This window comes from Mus pahari, chromosome 12, assembly GCF_900095145.1.
Source record: "Mus pahari chromosome 12, PAHARI_EIJ_v1.1, whole genome shotgun sequence".
Lineage (NCBI taxonomy): Eukaryota > Metazoa > Chordata > Mammalia > Rodentia > Muridae > Mus > Mus pahari.
Genome location: NC_034601.1, coordinates 63,311,284 through 63,332,293, shown reverse-complemented (window position 1 = coordinate 63,332,293; position 21,010 = coordinate 63,311,284).

Below are 21,010 nucleotides of genomic sequence, written 5' to 3'. Positions count from 1 at the left end.
TAAAAATGTGATATAGCAGCCTAGCATGCATAAGTAAGCTCATAATGTCTTGTGGTTCCAGCAACTTATGTTTGGTTATTTCTATAGGCATAGGCACCATAACATGGGCTAGAGCGAGAATTTAGACAAGCTGAAGTGTCTCCCTCCATTGTGCTTCCTCCATACCACGTTATGGCCATTAAGTATGCATTAAACAACTAATGAACATAAACATTTTAAACTATGAACAACTGAGCAGAGAACAAACTGTACTCCCAGAAAAACAAGTTCTCTCTTTCTCTCTGTCTCTCTGTCTCTCTGTTTCTCTGTCTCTCTGTCTCTGTCTCTCTGTCTCTGTCTCTCTCTCTTTCTTCTTCTTCTTCTTCTTCTTCTTCTTCTTCTTCTTCTTCTTCTTCTTCTTCTTCTTCTTCTTCTTCTTCTTCTTCTTCTTCTCCTTTCTTGGGGAAACTTTGAAAAGTGTTTTACTGGGATAACACACAACAGCATACTTTTGCATTTTTCATAAGAATTGAGGCAAAAAAATAAGAAAAGAGAATTCATAGGAAGAAGATGCAGTATAACTCTTATCCGTTTCAGGAAAGTCTACTTACAGTACTGGTATTGTGAAAATTGCTACATTTTTCCAATCCAAAGAACGTTAAATTTTCCCTTTTTGAATTTGAATATCATCACTTAATTTTTTTTTTCCTAGATTTCTCTCATGCCCTGTGTGTCTTGGTCTTTGGAACATTGTTTGGAACATTGGGCAGCCATGTGATGAAGAAATGATTGGCATACATCCAAATACACAGTAAAGCTGATATTAAGCAAGGATGGTGTATTAGTTAGGGTTTTACTGCTGTGAACAGACACCATGACCAAGGCAAGTCTTATAAAAACAACATTTAATTGGGGCTGGCTTACAGGTTCAGAGGTTCAGTCCATTATCATCAAGGCAGGAGCATGGCAGTATCCAGGCAGGCATGGTGCAGGAGGAGCTGAGAGTTCTACGTCTTCATCCAAGACTGCTACTGGAAGACTGACTTCCAGGCAACTGGGGTGAGAGTCTTAAGCCCACACCCACAGTGACACACCTACTCCAACCAGGTCACACCTATTCCAACCAGGCCACACCTCCAGATGGTGCCACTCCCTTGTCCAAGTATATACAAACCATTACAGATGGCTACTAACATAAACTAAAATGTCAGTGTGTTTATTTGGTGCAGTATGGGTGTTAGGTATGAATTAATCTTATTAGAAGATTACTTGAAGTTTCAATTGCTAGGTTTGCACTTACTGACCACTTGCTCATTAATGCTCTTACTCAGACCTCCAGGGAATGCCATGCCAGGCCATTTCTCTTGAGCCTTGTCCATATGTGCAATGGCTTTTCCAAGTTTCCCTGGCTACAAGACCTTAGAGATCTTTTCCCATAATAATAATACACATTCTATTGGTGCTTCCCCAGCTCCCTGTACCTTTCCATTCTTATTTCTTAGATGTACAAGATGGATCTTCAAGTCTACTTTGCTGCATTGCTAAACAGCAAACTGCAAAGATAAAAAGATTATAACTACAGTGTTGTGAAACAGAAAAGGATGTTTTAGCAACATAAAAAAGATTAAAGTTTCAAGCTTCTCGGGGATTCTTTTGCTATATTATCTGGAGAAAGCCTCATCACAAGCTTCTTGCACTTCAAAGATATGCTGACATAATTGGACCATGGCCATGCTATTATTGTTGTAGGTCCAAGCACCCAGAAAGTTAACCCTCAATTAATCCCCAAATATACTTATTCTCATTCTTTGGAGCTGGTATCATACATATGTGTTGGTAATCTGTGTGACATATTAAACCCTGTCTAAATCTCAGGGCTGTAGTCTATCCAGGATAGTTGAATAGAGCCTGTTGGTACTACAGATTGTTAGAGAAATAATCTCCAATACAGAGGGGGGTCATTAATATATGGAAGATTGCCATAAGAAGACTTGATGAAACGGCAGTGGCTCCAGGGCAGAAATCCTGCAGGTTTTTCTCCTGACCAGAGTTATGGATATGATTACCAGACATCCCATAAATACAGTCCTTGGTTTATTTCACAGTCTTAGGCCTCATAATACTTGAAATCCATGTCTTCACTCACCCAAATTGGCAGCCCCACACCTCCAGGGACACATTAGCCCAGGGGCCAAGACATTTTCTTTTTTTTTTTTTTTTTTTTTTTTTTTTGGTTTTTCGAGACAGGGTTTCTCTGTATAGCTCTGGCTGTCCTGGAACTCACTCTGTAGACCAGGCTGGCCTCGAACTCAGAAATCCGCCTGCCTCTGCCTCCCGAGTGCTGGGATAAAGGCGTGTGCCACCACGCCCAGCTCCAAGACATTTTCAAATCATGTCAACTTCCCATTAGCGGCTTAGACTTTATTCCTCTATTCTTTATAAACCACTACATTTCTGTGGTAGTAAGATTTTCTTCTATACTATTTAAAACTTTTAATGTAAATAAAACTTTGTTCGGAAGATCAGTGGTGATAGAGAATTCTGTTCCATTTTGGTTTTCTAATTGTTGTTGAAGACATCTGTAAAATTTTTTCCATAATAAACTGTCTTTCTGGGTTTTAGGAGATGCCGATATTGGGTAAAAGTTTATGTTGAGCATAAATATTTTAAATTTTTCAAGACATTACCAGACATCTCATAAATGCAGTCACTGGTTTATTTCACAAACTTAGACCTGATCATGTTTGAAGGCAGTGTCTTCCCTGAACCTAAAGTGGCAGTCCCACATCTTTAAGGAAGGTACAATAATACCTTTCCATCCCCAGTAGCACAGAGACCAAGTAGAAAGTGGAATTTCATCTATCTTGGGGTGTACATCAGTCCAGTCCTGAATGGCAAATATAGTCTTTTTGCCACATGAACAAGCACCATTTTTTTTTTTTTTTGTTTCCATTATGTCCAATTTCCCTAGGACTACAGCAAGTGCCACACCTTGAACTGGCTTTTATAATTTATTTTTAGTGAACCATTACAAGAACTTCTAAGGGCTTCTTTAGCAATCTTGTTTGCATTTTCAAATGTCAATTGTTTTTTAAACCCCTTTTCTGTTTGGGGATCATCTGTAAGAAGTCTTGTAGCATGTATAAAATCCAGGCCAAAAAGTCTGTGTTCAATTCCTCTAGGACCTGAAATATCTCAGTTAAATCTTAATTGTTCATTTGTTTTCCTTTATTAGCAGGAAACCTACTAGGTTATTTAAGTAAAGTTGTTCAAAAGCAATATTGATAGTCATTTACAACTGTTAAGAACTTTCCCTTTGTCTAGGTACCTCTCTCAAGTCTTATTTTAAAAGCCAAGGACACCAACCCATCCACAAAACTTTCAACCCAAAATTTGTCCTGTCTATGAGAAAAGGAGGGACAAAGATGGAGCAGAGACTAAAGAAATGGGCAACCAATAACTGGCCCAACTTGAGACCCATCCCATGGGCAAGCACCAATCCCTGGTGTTATTGATACTAGAGAGTAGTCCACCATGACTGTCCTCTGAGAGCCTCTGAGCCACCCAGCAGGTGACTGAAACAGTTTCAGAGACCTACAGCCAAACATTGGGCTGAGCTCAAGAAGTCATATGGACTGAGGGCCACAGAAGGGGGTAGAAACTCAACACTAAGATGAACAGAGTCAACTAATCTGGAACCTTGGGGACTCTCAGAGACTGAACAATGTACCAAAGAGTAGATACAGGCTGGAAATAACGTCCCCTCCCCACCCCCCACATATGTGTCAATTATGCATCTCGGTCTTCATGCAGGTTCCTTAACAACTGGGTCAGGGGCTGTCCCTAAGAATGTTGCCTGACTATGGAATCCTTTCCCCTAACAAGGCTGTCTTGTCTGGCCTCCGTGGAAGAGAATGTGCCTCTCCCTGCAGAGGGTGGGTCCTCCCTGGGTATACCTCCTTCCTGGTTCATCAAATCTCTGTAGGATTAGGTGCATCCTTTCCCACTGAGGCCAGACAAGGCAGCCCTGTTGTGGAACAGATTCTACAGACAGGCTACAGCGTTAGGGACAGCTCCTGCTCCAGTTGTTGGGGAACCTCCAGGAAGGATAAGCTGCACATTTGCTACATATGTGCTGGGTGCCTGTGTCCCGTCAGTGTTTGCTCTTTGGTTTAATCCTTACTTTTACCTTTACTACAGTTCTCTTTGGAGCATTACCTCATCTGACTGGCTGTGTGTTTCCAGTAGTTTCTAGTCTAATTTCAGCTCCTGGTTTATGAACTAATTATTGTGATCCTTGAGCTTGGGTCCAATGAACCTTGATTAGTGGTGGAGACGGAATGATGAAATGACAGGAATACAGACACAGGTACATGTATACCAAAGCTAAAATCAGGTGGGTCCTGCTATTGTTCCCACCTATGACCTCGGCTTGTTTATTATGAATGGCTCAAGGTTATTAATTAACTAGACTCTACTAAAGTACTCTCTAGGTGAGCAATCTCAGGTAATAAATACCCAGGAAGAAGAAGGTGCAGTTGATAGTCTTTGCGTGTACCAATCAGTCATTCATAAACAGTCATATCCTTGACAGAATTTTCATCACTTTTGAGCCTGGCCAGTATGAATAATAACTTTGTCTATCTCCCATGGATCTGAGGCAAAGGAGACCTTGACATGGGCATTTCCAAGTCTCAGGACTCGATTCATCATGCCTTCCTCGACTCCCTGCGAATTAGTTAAATTTTTACTGTAATGTAAACTGAATGAGCTATAAGCTACTTGGATGCATTGTATTCTCACCACTTCTTTCATTAAAGTGACTAAAATAAATTGAACAATGACATCTATATGTCTCTTTCACTTTTTATTAAACATTCTGGCCTAATTGTTAAATAGCCAATTCATAATCCAGATTGCCCGGTAAATACTAATTTCCCAAAACACATTGACATGGTCTTGGCTTTCATACCAGCCTAAGAAGTGGTATAGAGACATCCTGGCGCAAGATTCACTTCAAGCTGACAGATGTTTGCTTCATGGGCATGCCTCCATTTCATTTACAGCTGTGAGGTGCTGCTTTTGGACAGTGGTGACAGCAAGAGTGTCTCAGAAATATGGAAAGAACATTCTGCAGCAACTTTTAAAAGTGAAAATTAAACAGGATTGAAATACCAATAGCTTTGTGGTAAGTTTCATGAAGTTTTCAGAAGACCATAGCAGAAATGAGCCTCTCATCATGATGACCTCATTGACGGTTCCTTGTATTAGATATTTCCTTTTCTCCAATTTGACCATCTTCTCAATGCCTATTTACTATTTCTAATAATTAGGTACTTTCACATGAGACTTTGTTTCAAGCTCTCTATTGACTGGAATACAAGTTCAGTAGTCATTAATTAGGCTAACCTTTCACAGAATACACTAATGATTCTAGAAGTGTTTCATTCATTAATGAGACTGCAGGAAAACCTCTTACTGATGAAGAATACGGTTACGAAAAATTATAGCCCAATTATTAAGATTTACTCTGCAGTCAAATGAAAGAGTAGAAGTGGAAGAGTATCTTTGAATTATTTGCCTAAATAATTGATGTGTATTTGTCTCTTCACATTTTTAATTTTAAAAATAGTGTTGATAACAATTAAGTAATTTTGTAACTTCTTTAGAAAACCATGACAAAGAGAAGAAATGACAAGTTTAATCAAATGTTAATCTGAGGAAATGTTTAGAAAAGCAAGAATTCTAAATGACGGTTTAAAAAGATGGATTCCTCACTGTTCTTTGACAATCTAGAATGCAACAGTTCATTTGTAGGGAGGCAAAAGTATTGCTACTGTGATATAAACCTATTTATATGTTCTGGGTTACGAATTGCTTGTTTGGTTATTTTATTTTACATTGAAGTTCAGGATCCTTAAATATTTTGCTAAATGAAATTTAAAATATGGATAGAATCACAAAAGAAGACAAAAGACACATCTTTATGAGTGTCTTTTAGAGATTATGCATTCTGTAAGAAGAACATAACAGCTAACTAGGTATAGTAATTAGTCTTTACAGCAAGTGTCAAAAGGTCCATGCTTCCATTACATTTGTAATAGGTCCTTTAAAAGAGTAAAATTTGTAGAAATTATAAATACCTACTTTATTATCAGCAGAAATAAGGGATATTACATTTTTCCTTTATATTAAATAACAAAATATAGCATATGTAATAACATGATATGTAGAGGTTCATGTCACAAAGAAAACTAAAAGGAAGATCTAAGAATGTAGATCTCTTTGTCTTTCCATCTTCATGAAAATGACAATGGAAAAATAATTTATAATATGCTGATTTCTTGATTTTTTATAATATAAAAATCATAAAATACTTAAATTTTTAATGATAACTAATAGAATCTAAATGACTATATAAAGATGTCTCATTATGGAATAGTTTTCCAATATGATGATATTGCTGTGGAGTGAATGTTTAAAATCTAAACCCTGAAGGTCAAGATCCAAAACGTTTGCAAACTATGCAATACAAATACATACTTTCCTGACATAACACTATTTTAATGCACAGAGTTAAACTATTATGTAAAGCCACCCATGAGTAAGTTGTGTACAGGATTGATATTTAAGCTTGAGGCTTATCTTGTCATGTATGTTCCAATATGCCAACATGTGAATACTTAAAATAAAATTAGAGATTTCTGTACCTAGTGATTTTGGATTTTAGATAAGATATATTCATCCTATAGCAGATGTACAAAATTTCTGCAGTAAAGTCAGGAGAAGACATGCAAATGGTTTAGACCAGGTGAGTGTAGGGAAAGTGGTGAAAGAAGGTGATTAATTCTAGATGCATACATGTACACACACATATTTCATACATATCAATGCACTTACAAATAAGTGCATTGACTAAATTAAAAACACCATCGGAAAGGATGTGTTTGCAAGTCAGTTTCAACTCTCAAAGAAAACTCATGGTGGGACTCATGGCTCTAGCTGCATATGTAGCAGAGGATGACCTTGGCAGTCATCAATAGGAGGAGAGGCCCTTGGTTCTGTGAAGGTTCTGTGCCCCAGGTATAGGGGAATGCCAGGGCTAGGAAGTGGGAGTGGGTGGGTTGGTGAGCAGGGGGAGGGGTTAGGGAGTTTTCAGAACATAAAACCAGGAAAAGGGACATTTGAAATGTAAATAAAGAAAATATCTAATAAAAAATGTAAAAAAAATATGTCATCTCTCAAATATCCTGCTAATGTATCAAAGGTATTAAACAGAAATAAAGGAGATTGTTTTTAATTTTACACTCATTTTTTTTTAATTATTTAGTTACTACTCACAGTAATTCATAACAAATATATGAGGAAGAATAAGACTCATTTAAAGTTGGGAGACTGTTTCGAAAACAGAGGTAATCCTACAGGCATTTGGGGAGTACTGGTTCTACATCACCACTGTAACACAGATGCTTCCAGAGTCTACTGCCGAACAGAGCATTGTGGAGCGCCGCCTCACATAGCCGGCCTCACATAGCCGTTACAAGATGGCGCTGACATCCGCTGCCGGGAGTGATACTATGTTGCGCATGCGTAAGCCAGGCCACACCCTAAGGGCCGGAGTGCTCGCCTCTGACATCACATCGNATGATTCGACCTGTGCCAATCCATGAGCGCCACGTCCGAGGCGGAGTAGAGCTCCTATATAAGGGACGCGGTTCTGTTGCTTGGGGTCTCTGTTTTTGGAAGCTTGTGCTCTCCCTCTCAAGAGTATAAAAGCTTTGCTACAGAAGGATCCTGTTTGTGTGCCGCGTCGTTCTTGCTGGTGAGACGGTTGGCGCGGGACATCGCATCATGATGTTGAAGAGGCCACAACTGAGCCACAATTCACTTATGCATAGAAAAGATGTCCTTATCCTCTATACTATAATTTACTGAAAAAAACATTGTTACAAAATAACAATTTTCTTCTATTTGCAACGTATTTCCCTTTAATTTCACCAATAGTAGCTCTTTTGCATTGTTTTCGGTTTTGTTTCATTTTCTTTGTTTTATAACTAAATTCACTTTGAGGGGACCAGTTCTACACAGATAAGAGACCAAATATGCAATTTCCCACTTACACTAAGAAGTGCATGGTGGCTTTTTTGTGCCAGATATAGTTTTCTTCAACTATGACCTGTGAATTCCTGGCCTCTAAAAGTTCTCGGAGACTTCTTACAAGTATCCCTTGTGGTTTCTTCTATCCCTCCTCTGCAGCTGCCGCTTGTGTGCTTTCTATCATTCCCTGATTTAGCAGATGGAGAAATTAAAAAATAATGAATTCATAGAGTTTAACCCATCACAGTAATGAAGTTTCACATAAATGCTCCTTACACCAAAATACAATATCCTCTATTGGCACAACAGACACAGTAAATCTCACAAAAGGAAGCCAGCATCTCTTCTATGTGTTTTACTTCTAAGTAGTCAAATAGCATTTGAAAATTGCTATATCTTTTTCCTTTGCTAATTAGAATTGGCTACTATATGTACATTAATACATAATTGGTAATTCCAAAACATCATCCATACTGTTTATCAAAGAATATATTCTTTGATAAATATACAAACACACACATACACANACACACACATATATGTATGTATGTGTATATATATATATATATATATATATATATATATATATATATATGATTGTAGGTGATAGTCACACAAAAAAGAGTTAACTATTAGGAAAATCATTTGCTCTGTTTATAATTTTTCAAAGAATGTACTAGATTGAAATATAAAATAGGTTCAACTCAAAATTTGAGATTCAACTAATAACACGATGCTCAGGGAGATGAAGTGCCCTGTTCAAGGACAGATGGCTAATTATCTGGAGGGTGGGGACTAAAACTCAAGTCCCTTAGCTATCAATTAAACATCTTTCATCTACAGTGTCACAGTCGCTAATTGATTAGGATTTTCAAAGATGAGCAAAATCATGGTTTGTCTTTGAAAAGTACAAATTTGTAAGGATAATTAATAGATAAAGCACCCACAACTTACTAGTAGGTAAATACACATCATATCATGTAACATACATGTATGCTGTATTACCAATAAAGAAAATGTGTCTCATAATATTAGACTCAAGCTTCAACTTGTAAAAGCTGATAAAGTGACGAAAGTCTATACCCTTCTTCAGGGTAACATTGCATCTGCTGGAAAATGTCATCTTTACTCCAACTTCAGAAATTTGAATTATTGTCCAGATGGGTAATGATCATTCACTAGAAGTACCCCTAAAACAAGGTGTCTCTCTGGATAATGCATAAATATTAATAAAGACATTTTTCAGGAATCAGTGCTAAGATCAGAGGAATATGAAGAATCTATATCAATAGCGTGGTGCTAGCCTAAGGGAAAATAGAAAAATATAGGCTATGATGAATCACCTTAATAATAAATCATGAAAGGAGATAATATATCTCTGAAACCCAGTAAACAGGATTTACTAAGGACAGAAGGACTTCTAAAGGTAATGGGGGAAAACATGGATATGAGACATAAAATTAAAGAAATATTCTAAACACATATTTTAGGTAAAACTATTGCAACAAAAGAAGAAATAATAAAAACTGAATATTAAAGACTATTCATAACCCACATAAACCAAAATTTTTCTTGTACATATGTGGATTTGACTGATTTCAGTAATTTTAATTTAAATAAGGTACCAAATCTCACACTTTTTATGATTAAAAGATGACTCAAACCTGAGATTGAGACCTTTATATTTTCTGTGAATATATGACATCACATTTTCCTTTATAACTACAGGGGCATTATTTCTGTAGGTTTTCTTGTTTCATTTTGTTTTCTGTTTTATATTTGTTTTTGTAAATGTGTTCATATTTAATAAAGTATATCCACTAGCTATAAGCCATTAATTGCTAAATAGATCACTTATGGAAAAAGGAAATTGAAATTATCTGGACAATTATATCCTTGGGTCTGGAACAGAGAAATTTCCACGACTATAATTATTGGCTAATGGGTTGGAACACTTTGTGGTCTTCAGGCCACAGCAACAAAAACTGAATCACAAGCATTAAGGAGAATAAATACATAGTTTAAATGATAATAATAAGAAATATTTCTCTGGCAAAAATCCTCATGAACTGTAACTTCAGACTGCTCACAAGAGCCCTTGATAGAACTCTGGGATTTCTCAGCAGGCATAATACCTATGCTCACAGGAGGACTGTACTCAAAACTAGTAGAGCGCTACCCATGTCCCCTTACTTCCTTGGCTCATTAGGACAGTCTCTCTCCTAGGTATCTTGAAACCACCTGATAACATTCTGAGGCAGTTGTAAAAGTGATGCTGCCAACACCTTCATTGAAGCGTACCTTTTGCCCGGCTTCCAAAGTAGCTGGCAATGTTTTATCCCTAGCTGAGAAATTGGTGGTCATAATACCATGGTGTCCATAATATCATGGCTGCCTTGTGCTGTCAATGGACCATGATGATGTTTGAGATTATACTCATTTGTTAATTATAGGCCTTGAAAACTCATACATAAACTATAGGGAGACAGGCAAAAATATTCTGGGAATACTTAAGTATAATTTTGGATCTTTACTACTCCCTTACAATGATGATCTTTGGACCAAATTTTTGCAATATTCATATTCTTTTTTTTTTCTTTTTGTTTTTTTCGAGACAGGGTTTCTCTGTGTAGTTCTGGCTGTCCTGGAACTCATTCTGTAGACCAGGCTGGCCTCGAACTCAGAAATCTGCCTGCCTCTGCCTCCCAAGTGCTGGCATTAAAGGCATGTGCCACCACGCCCAGCTGCAATATTCATATTCTTAACTTACCTCACCCTCCACACTCCACAGTGAAACCTTAAATCTTAGTTTTGTTTGCTAAAAATGATTACTTCTTTTGAGATTTATCATTTTACAAAATTCTCCTTTCCTTTTCCTTAGGAAAAAAAATCTCCAATATAGGCCTCCTTGCTCTCTTCATATTTATGTACTCATTTTTTTAAATCAATTTTTATTGCAAACATATGTGGATTTGTATGTTGAAGGTTTGGTCTTGTGCTCTGTGTATTCAGATGCTGATTCCTGTGCCAAGAGAACTAATTACAGTCCTGACAGGGGCATTGTCATGAATATTGGAGAATATACTGTATCAATAATTTAGAATTATTTAGCTTTCTAACCTCATATTCGGAATTCTCAACATATTTTTTTACATTGATATTTTAGTTGATTCTGCTGTGCTCTGAGAAACAAATGGTTTCGTTTTTATTTATTTTAATTTATTCAACTTAAATAAGTTGAAGTTTATTGTTCCATACTATATACCCTCCCATATCAGCATTTCACTTAGTTTTGCATGTGCATCTTAAATTACTGGGATACAGTATTGAGTATCTACTCTTTAGAGTTCAATTTAGGGAAAGAAAAAAATAAAATAACAATTGAAAATGAACCCACAAATCAGTAATTACTGAACAAGTAACACAGACGAATTCTCCTCTCTGGGAGGAATCTTTCTAGTCAGTAACTGCTTGATTTCTCCAAGATTTATGACTGAATTATGTGGTGGTTTCAACAATGTCATATCTTCATATTTTGGAAGGCAACCTAGATAAATGGGTATTACATATATTGTTTGGGGTGGAAGGCATTTTAGACCCTGCTGAGCAAAGCTTGAATTGAGTTATTCCATTTGATAAACATTGGATGGAGGTCTGGGACTCTTATGGAAGAGGTGATAGAAGGATTGAAGGCCCTGAAGGAGGAGTGAATCCCATTAAGAAGACCAACAGTGTCAACTAACCTAGAACACTGAGAGCTCTCATAGACTGAGACAGTAACCAAAGAGCATACACGGACTGGACTGAGGCCCCTGGCACACAAGGAGTAGATATGCTGCTAGGTCTTCATGGTAGTCTTGCCTGGCCTCAATGGGAGAGGATGTGCCTAATCCTGCAGAGATCTGATATGCCAGGGTGGGGGGATGCCCAGGGAAGGTACCCTATCAGAAGAGAAGGGGAGAGAGTATGGAAGGAGGAAAACAAAGGTACCCTATCAGAAGAGAAGGGGAGGGAGTATGGAAGGAGGAACACTCTGTGAGGGAGTGACCTAGGAAGGAAGGGTAGCATTTAGGAGAGAGAGAGAGAGAGAGAGAGAGAGAGAGAGAGAGAGAGAGAGAGAGAGAGAGAGAGATCCAATCTAAATAAAAAAATTAATCTGCGACAGGGAATAAACACTGACATTAGCAGCTTGCTTTACAGGAATCTGTTTTATTTATTTATCTGTTTTATTTATCTGTTGTATTTAGAAGACATTGTGTTAGTAACCTTGCAGTTGCTGTCAGAAAGAACCTGGATAATCACCTTGAAAGGAGGAATATTTATTTTGTGTCATTGATTACATCAATAGTCACTTGGCTGTGTCGTTTCTAGGCTGTGCTAGGGAATTCTTCATAGAAGACATAATGGAAAAATATGATCATCTCATAGCCACCAAGAAGCTAGAAGCAATAATGTTTCGCTGAGTGTGCCCCAGTGTCCCCATCTCTTCTAATTATCCCCACATCCAGAATTACTAAATTCTCCCAGTAGCACTACAGAACTGTGACCAAAAGCATGAACACTGGGAAGACTTTTGGAAACAAACTTCAAGAAAGAGAGGTAGCAGTTTTCCTCTGTAATGGCAGGAACTGTAACACATTGCTGGGAGGGGTGTCTATTTTATGCTCCTGGAGAAAATAAACAATGGTCTTAGACTATTTTCATTCAGGCACACCTTGTAATTCAAATTTCCGAGAGTAGAGCTAAAAAGAAAAATAGTGATAACATAATCCTTACTACAGTCCGTGCCTGTGAGACAAGTTAGAGGTATCACACAATTGCCACTATGATGTTCAACTTAGAATACTTCATGATATAATTAGCAATGTTTGGCTTTCTTCAATCTTAAGGAATTTAATGTTATAAAAATCTGTAAAGGTTTATAGATCTATCCATTCTTACAAATACTTATACCATTTTATGATTGTTTTTAGTCTGAAAGAGTACTTTCCAGCTGCATCAAAAAATGTTTTCAAATGAAAGAAAAAATAATGTCCACTGCAATCAGAACATTGTTGAAAGTTTTATAAGAAAATAACTCTGAAGTGATTACTGCATTATATACATTGGACTTAATTCTAATAATTGTAGTTTTGGCAGAAATATTCATGTTTTTTTGAAATGTAAATGTTTAAACACATGGTTGTTGTTCATCAAGTGAACAATTTTCTTTATTTTACCTTAGTCTATCTTATTCCAGTACTTCCCTATTTTAATGTAAGAACCTGCATAAGATTCATATTTTCAGGTAAATGATTTTAATGAATTCAGTATACTTGCATTATTGGATAACATCTTTGTATTCCTTCATCTCTCCACTCAAAATACAATTAAATTTCTTTTATCAAGCATTTTGGAGAGTTATTACTATTTTTTCTTTTAACTCTCAAGAGGGTACCTGATAGTTCATCAATCCCAATTCCATTGGGAATTGAGAAAAATAAGAAAAGAGAAAAGGCAAAAAGAAATTTTACAAGTATCCTACACTTGTTTATTTAAAAGAAACAACAACAACAACAAAAAATGACTGCTGTGTTAGAATTGACCATTTTCCAGTCATGTGTGTATTCTAAACAGTTCCCAAGAATTTGTTTGACATTTTTTTATGGATCAAATCATGTCACTTGTTGACAAATGTGAGCTAATTTATAAATAAGTGAAATCCATTGTATCTTGTATGTGTAGTCAACATAACATAGTAAGAAAACATTCTTGAATCTCTGTTGCTCATTAAGTCTTCAGATTCAATGCTTTTATTTGCAAAGCTAAGAAGAATGACAGTAGTTATTTTTCAGTAGCTTAATAAAATGCTTCCTTTCTGCATTTCGGTTTGGGGCTTTAGTGAGCAATGGGGAGGGACAGAATACCATGGCTAAATTGCTAACTATGATTAGGAAAGTTTTCCTAGGGTAAAGGGTATAAAAAAGTCAGTCAACACACACTTGTGGTGAATCATTTCACAGTATTAAACCTGATGTGCCTGCTAGGTTTAATGTTGCATTAACTTCATTTTGCATTAACTTCAGATCCATTAGTGACTTATGGGTCCACAAATATCCTTTCTTTGCCAGCATTTATTTGTAAGATTCTTCAGCTTGTACTGAATTTGCTGTGCTGCCTTCCAATAATGACATTGTTTCAGCTGTGAGAACTTATTAGAAAATATATGATGCTTGCAGTTTTGCAGAAGTCAATTCCCCCCTGTGGAATAATCTGCATTCTAATGTGACTGGAAAATCCCCATAAATTATTTCCATCTCATTTTAAACTGGGACATCTTTCATTGATTGGTAATAGCCTTAAATTACCTTTTATTGTGATTGTAATGTTTCCTTGTCAAATGGCAGGAAACAGTAAATTATAGAGTAATTTAACAGGTGGAAATATACACAAGCAAAAAATGTTAGGAACAAAGATAAACCATTAGAACAAATTGCCGTCTGTCTGCACATATCTAATCAGTTCTTCCGTGTCTGTAATGGAAGGAATCAGCTTTTTCTACCACGAAGTTTAATTAATCTGAAATCCTGAGCTTGTATGCAAAATAAAATGTCTGTGTTTGGGAAGCACAGAATGAGAAAATTAGAAAACAAGAAAATATATTTCATGACATTGATTTGGTTGCATGAGACCTTAACTGTGTTATCTGAATCTCCTACTAAAGGCTCAATGACAAACTCTTGTTAGTGATGAGGAAGTAAAGACTCTGTGACCTGAAATAGCTCTTCTCAGCACACTCAGACATGATGTCATCATTCAGTCTTAGAGAAGTGGGTCAAATACAAGAAGTATAATTGCACAGGGAGTGTTGTAAGCACAGGGCTTCCATGGAAATGGCTTGGCTTCTTCAGATGGAAGCCCTCAGGGGTTTCTAGTGGGTTCTAATCGGAAGTGAACATTTATGAAAATCAGTGTTCTTTGTAAAAAGGCTGAGTCTGCAAAACCTCTGAGTTATTTGAGTGGCACTGCTCTGTAATCAAATGTGAGAACTCTCATTTCTAAATCAAAATCAGATACATGTTTAGTGTCCTTAGAAAATTCCCTGACTTTTCCAAAAGCCAGTGACACACTGAAGTGAAAACTCATTTTGGTGATTCAACAACCTCTTTGTAATTGTGAGAGCCAAGTTTATCTAACTTTACTAATGAAATATAAAACAATTTGAATTGTATTTGAATCCAATTGTATGGTATACCCATATGGATGATAAGCTAGGGTGTGAAGAACAGAATTCAATGAGGCTCCTGTGCTATGATCTTCTGGAGAAATCCCCAGGCCTGGACTGCTCAGAATGCCTGTCCCTGTTGGCTTCTGAGCAGATGAACTCAGGGACTGAAGATTCGTGAGGAGCCTCTGGCTTCTTTCCTAGTGTTCTACTGATGAGAAACTGGTGTGTGTGTGTGTGTGTGTGTGTGTGTGTGTGTGTGTGTGTGTGTGTGTGTGTGTTATTTGTTTGACACTTGAGGTTTTTTAGTATTTATATTTTCTAATTCATTTTTGATAATTTTATACATACAGTCAATAAAATGATACAGCCACCTCACGTTTCCTTCTTTTACCTCCCCAGAATGTGGTGTGTGTAAAATGTATGTATTTATGTATGTGTATGTATATATGTACATATGTGTGTGTGTGTGTATGTTGTAGATATCTTCTACTCCAAGCTGCTTCAGATCATTTTTTAAGTCCAATTAGTACTGCCTATTATATACATAGATGTAGCTCTGTCCACCAGCACATAGACAAGTTTTATGGCCACATACCCCCCCCCAAAAAAACTGATTATGCCTTCCCTAGAAACTGTCAGATGTCCATAATACCTCAGTTCAGGGTTTAGCTTTAAAAGCCCCTCCCCAACAATGCTAGCACTTTACCTGTCTTGACCTTGTGAAGGTCTTGTGCAAGTATGAATTAATGAATCCTTATCCATGTGATATCAGGAAGACAGCATTTCATAGCACACCTCCAAAACCCCTGGCTCTTACAGTCTTTCCATATCATCTTTGATGTTCCCTAATCGTTGAAGTGCGAATGGAAGGTTGATAAAGAGGCTCTGTTCAGAGTTGGGTATTCACGATGTACACCATTATGTTTTGGTCAAGTGCTAGTCCTCAATAGCAGCATTTTGTTTAATGCATGAATAGTGGGTTATGGAGGTTCTTAAATAATTTTCAAGTGAAATTGCCTTCAAAATGTTAAGCCCTAACAATGCACATGTCAATAAAGGTGGCTTAAGGATAAACAGTTATGACTTAATTGATGGCTTTGAAGTCAATGATAACTAAGTCACTGTCATCTAGTCATCTGGCCAGTAGCAAATATGCAATAATGTTTTGATGAGTTCCCATTTAATTATGAACATGATATAATGAAAGTATCTTGTCTCAGAATGTATACCATACAGAATTTTCACTATTGCCCAATATGAAGCTTATTAGTTATTATCATGTTTTATAATTTCTGTTTGGAACTCTTCTAAATATTAAGAGGACACTAAAATTGAAAAAAAAAGAGGAGGAAGATGAGGAGGAAGAGAAGAAGAAAAGGATTGTTAGGACCAAAGCAATTCCCCAAATGACACAGTGTGCCAGTCTGTGCCTGAAGATACACTCACCAACTACATAGTTTCACATTGTGGTATCCTAAACAGGTCTCTGCCCAGAAAACAGAAATCTAAAGACAGGTTTCTGTTAGCCAGAAATCAAAATCTCCTGTAATCTGCCCAGAGAGGTGAAAATCTCCATCAAGGGCATTTAGTTTTCTGATCAATTCTAACAACCTGTATCAGTTCAAAGGTCCCCACTCCGTTAGCTCTGAAAATTCTGCTTGCTTTTCCGTCATCTTGCTCCCCACCCTGAGTAGGTAGTTTAATCCCTAATAAACCTTTCTTTCTACCCATGGGATGGTCTAGTTCAGTGGTATCACTATGCCCTCACTTAAAAAGATAAAATTGTATCTATGACCTGAGAGTGCAATTAGAATGGTACTCCTGGCTGTAGTAACATCCTAACCTTCTGTTGCATTTAGGTTCACCATAAACTGACTACAGTACTGTGAAAGTGAAGTACAAACTTGTTTTGTCGTTAGGTTTTTCTTCTTACTCTAGACTGTCCCATTTTGCAAGAGAATCATTTAGAGCACATTAGATTAACAGGAAAATGAAAGGTAGAGAGATTTTGCACCCAGCTTCTGTCTCTCTTGTATGTGTTGCTTTGATTCTTGTCAAAATCTACTTGATCAGTCATTTTGCTATGAAGAATGAACTCATTTTTGAGACCTAGTATTTATAGTAAGTCAACAGTATAACATACAGCTCATTCCAGGTACTATACATTCTATAGTTCTGACAAATTAATAATAATATATTTCAATAATCACTTTATTATTCTAAAATTCTATTATGCTTTTGGTTATTAATTCACTCATCCCTCTATTCACAACCTCTGGCAACCACAGACTGTTATATAGTTTGAATCACAAAGAATGTGTCATGTTCAGCTTGGCTTCTTTCACTTAATGATATACATTTAAATTTCTCTGGGATTTTTTATAGATTTTTTTTTTTAGTTTATTTTCATTGATGGGTTTTCAATGGTCTCTAGACTGCATCTCATAAACTAACAGTGTGAAGGACACTTTTTATTCCAAGTTTAAAAAAATTAATAAATTCTGAAAATAAATTATGCAGGCTTTGGGAAATAGAGAATTTCTTATTTGGTTGCATGCCAATGTATCACTTTCAGTAGGATTTTTGAAATATGTATTATTTTCATAAAGACTGCCAGACTTCCTTTCTGAATGCCTGTACTATTTCATATTCCAACCAGCCACAAGCAAGAATTTTTTTGCTACAAGTTCCTGCCAACATTTGTTGTTTTTCCTGTTCAATATTTTAGCAATACTATTAGATGTGAAGCTTCAATCCAGTCCCTGTGTCTTTTCTCTTCCTATTATACTCATAGTTGTGGTTTTTTGTCTTTTTTTTTTTTTTAATTAAGGGTTTGTGAAAGTCTTTCAAATTAGATCCTGAATTTTTCTTTTATTGAAAGTGAGATTTTATTTGTACGTTTGGGATAATATTCCTTTATCAAGTGTATCTCTTGCAAGAATTTTCTCCCACTCTGGACTTGTCTTCTTATTCTTCTAACACTATCTTTCTCAGAACAGAGTTTTATTCTGAACAAACTCTATCTTATTGGTACATTCTCTCTTGGACCACATTTTAGATTTTGTGTCTTGGCATCATTTCCACACTGTGTGTTTGAAGGAGTTGAGGAGTATCCACTGCATTCTTTATCCTGCCTTATCAATCATTCAGTAAACACCTAGCTGCAATACCATGTGATCTTTATGTAGTCTCTTGTGTTTGATCATTTCAACATTTGAAATCTCTGATTTTCTCTATTGATTTCCTGTTGCTAGTTTCATTTACTTCAGTTCTAATTCTTATAATTTACTTTTTCACAATTTTTAACTCATTTTTTCTGATTTCCTATTGTGAGAGCTTATATAATCAATTAAATTTTTTTCTTTTTCTCAAATATATAATCTCAGTACTATAAATTACTACTTTTGCACAACTTCATAATTTTGATGGGCAGTTTTTATGCTTAGTTTTTAAAATTTCTCCTGAGATGTTTTCTTTGACCCATGTGTAATTTAGAAATGTGTTCTTTAACCTTTACATATTCTATAATGTTTCAGTTCTGTTTATTTGATTATTTATTTTATACTCTTTACTGTATATTTGTTACAGCATAGATTGCTGTATCCCCTGAGAAGAATATACATTCTGCTGACATTAGATATTGCCTTTATCTGATTTGTTAAAGGTTGTCTTTGTCTTGATGTTCTTTAAGGATTATTGTTCAATGTGCTAGTGTCTCATGCATTGTGAGCTAGCTGGGAAATAACAAAGTAGTCAAGGATGACTTTGAACTTTTGATCCTCTGCTGCTCCCTTAAAAGTTCAAGGGTTACAGGTGCATGCCACCATGCCCAGCTTATTCAGTGCTGAGGATCAAACTCAGATCTGTCCATAGCATTCAAGCAGGCAGCCGCCAACCTAGCTGCATCCCTCGGCCCTTATCGATTTTCTGCCTCATGAAACTGCTCATTTCAGACATAGGGATATTGAAGTATCCAACTATGACAGCTGACTTTTCAATTTCTCTTTATAGTTCTTCCAATTTTTACCTCATGTAGTTTAATAATTTATTGTTAGACATAGAATATCTTATCTGCTTGGAGAATTAACCCTTTTGCTGTTGTATATATCTTTCTTTATCATTAACAATATCTCTTTCTTTAAAGATGGTCTAGTCAGAAGCTCATGTTTCTGCTACTTACTGTTGGTTTAAATTACTATGATATGTATTTTTCTTTTCCACTATTTTTATAGTATGAGTCATTATATTTTCAAGTGGGTTCTTTATACATACATGTAACTGAGTCTTATTTTTTTATCCAGTAATATTGTTTTTTAGCTTTTCCATTTGAAATGTGGGGACTCCAAGTTATTATTGATACCTTTGTATTAATATATCACATGTTACTGTTTTTCACCTGTATTCTTTTTTCTTATTATTATTTTCTTTATTTACATTTCAAATGCTACCCCGAAAGTTCCCTATACTCCCCNCCCCCCCGCCCCTGCTACCCTACCCACTCACTCCCACTACTTGGCCCTGGCCTTCCCATGTGCTGGGTCATATAAAGTTTACAAGACCAAGGGGCCTTTTTTTATTATTATTATTATTTTCTTAATGTCAGTTTTTGTCTTACATTCTTTTCTCTGTATTTTTCTGGCTTTGATGATTTTATATAATATACACCATTATTTCTTAGTAATATTTATGTTTATTTAAAAGTATTAAAATGTTAGTTAATAATAATTAAATAATAAATATAAATATTTCTAAGTCATATTTATAAATGAATTTGTGCAGTTTTACACTATACATTTATAGCAAATCCAAGTGCATGTAATAATTACATTAAAATTATATCATGTAAGTAGTGTATCTGATAAGCTTTTCTTCTAATTTCATCCTCTTAACCATTCTAAAATTTCTGTTATGTCTGTCACGTACATGGCAGTATATATAAGTATAGATACTAGGGGCCCCAATAAAGGAGCTAGAGAAAGTACCCAAGGAGCTGAAAGGGTCTGCAACCCTATAGGTGGAACAACAATATGAACTAACCAACACACCCAGAGCTCGTGTCTCTATCTGCATATGTAGCAGAAGATGGCCTAGTCAGTCATCACTGGGAAGAGAAGCCCCTTGGTCTTGCAAACTTTATATGCCCCAGTACAGGGGAACACCAGGGCCAAGAAGAGGGAGTGGGTGGGTAGGTTAGCATGGGGGGGGAGGGTATAGGGGACTTTGTGGATAACATTTGAAATGTAAATGAAGTAAATACCTAATAAAAATTGAAAAACAGAAAGGAAAAAAAAATAGAAGACAAGTGGATAAAGGCTTTGAATTCTAAAAAAAAACAGTATAGATACTGATTCCATACACACACACACACACACACAAATATATATGTACAGAATCATGTGTTACAAGTACAAAAACTATGGTATTTTATTTTAAATTTTCAATTGTGTATTATTTTCTCCTATTATTTATTTGTTTAAGTAGATCCAAGTCAGAGACACATATAGCAATATATATGGCAAGTAATATATAAAATTTTAATATATATATAAATATATATATTAAATTTTCCATATATATATATATATATATATATATGGAAAATTTTTAGTCTTTTCTGTAGAGCACATCTACTGAAAATAAATGATCTTAAATTACAAAAATAAATAATAATAAGTTATAGTGCAAGAAGAGTCATCTTTTTTCTTCACATCTGAGGAATAATTTTAG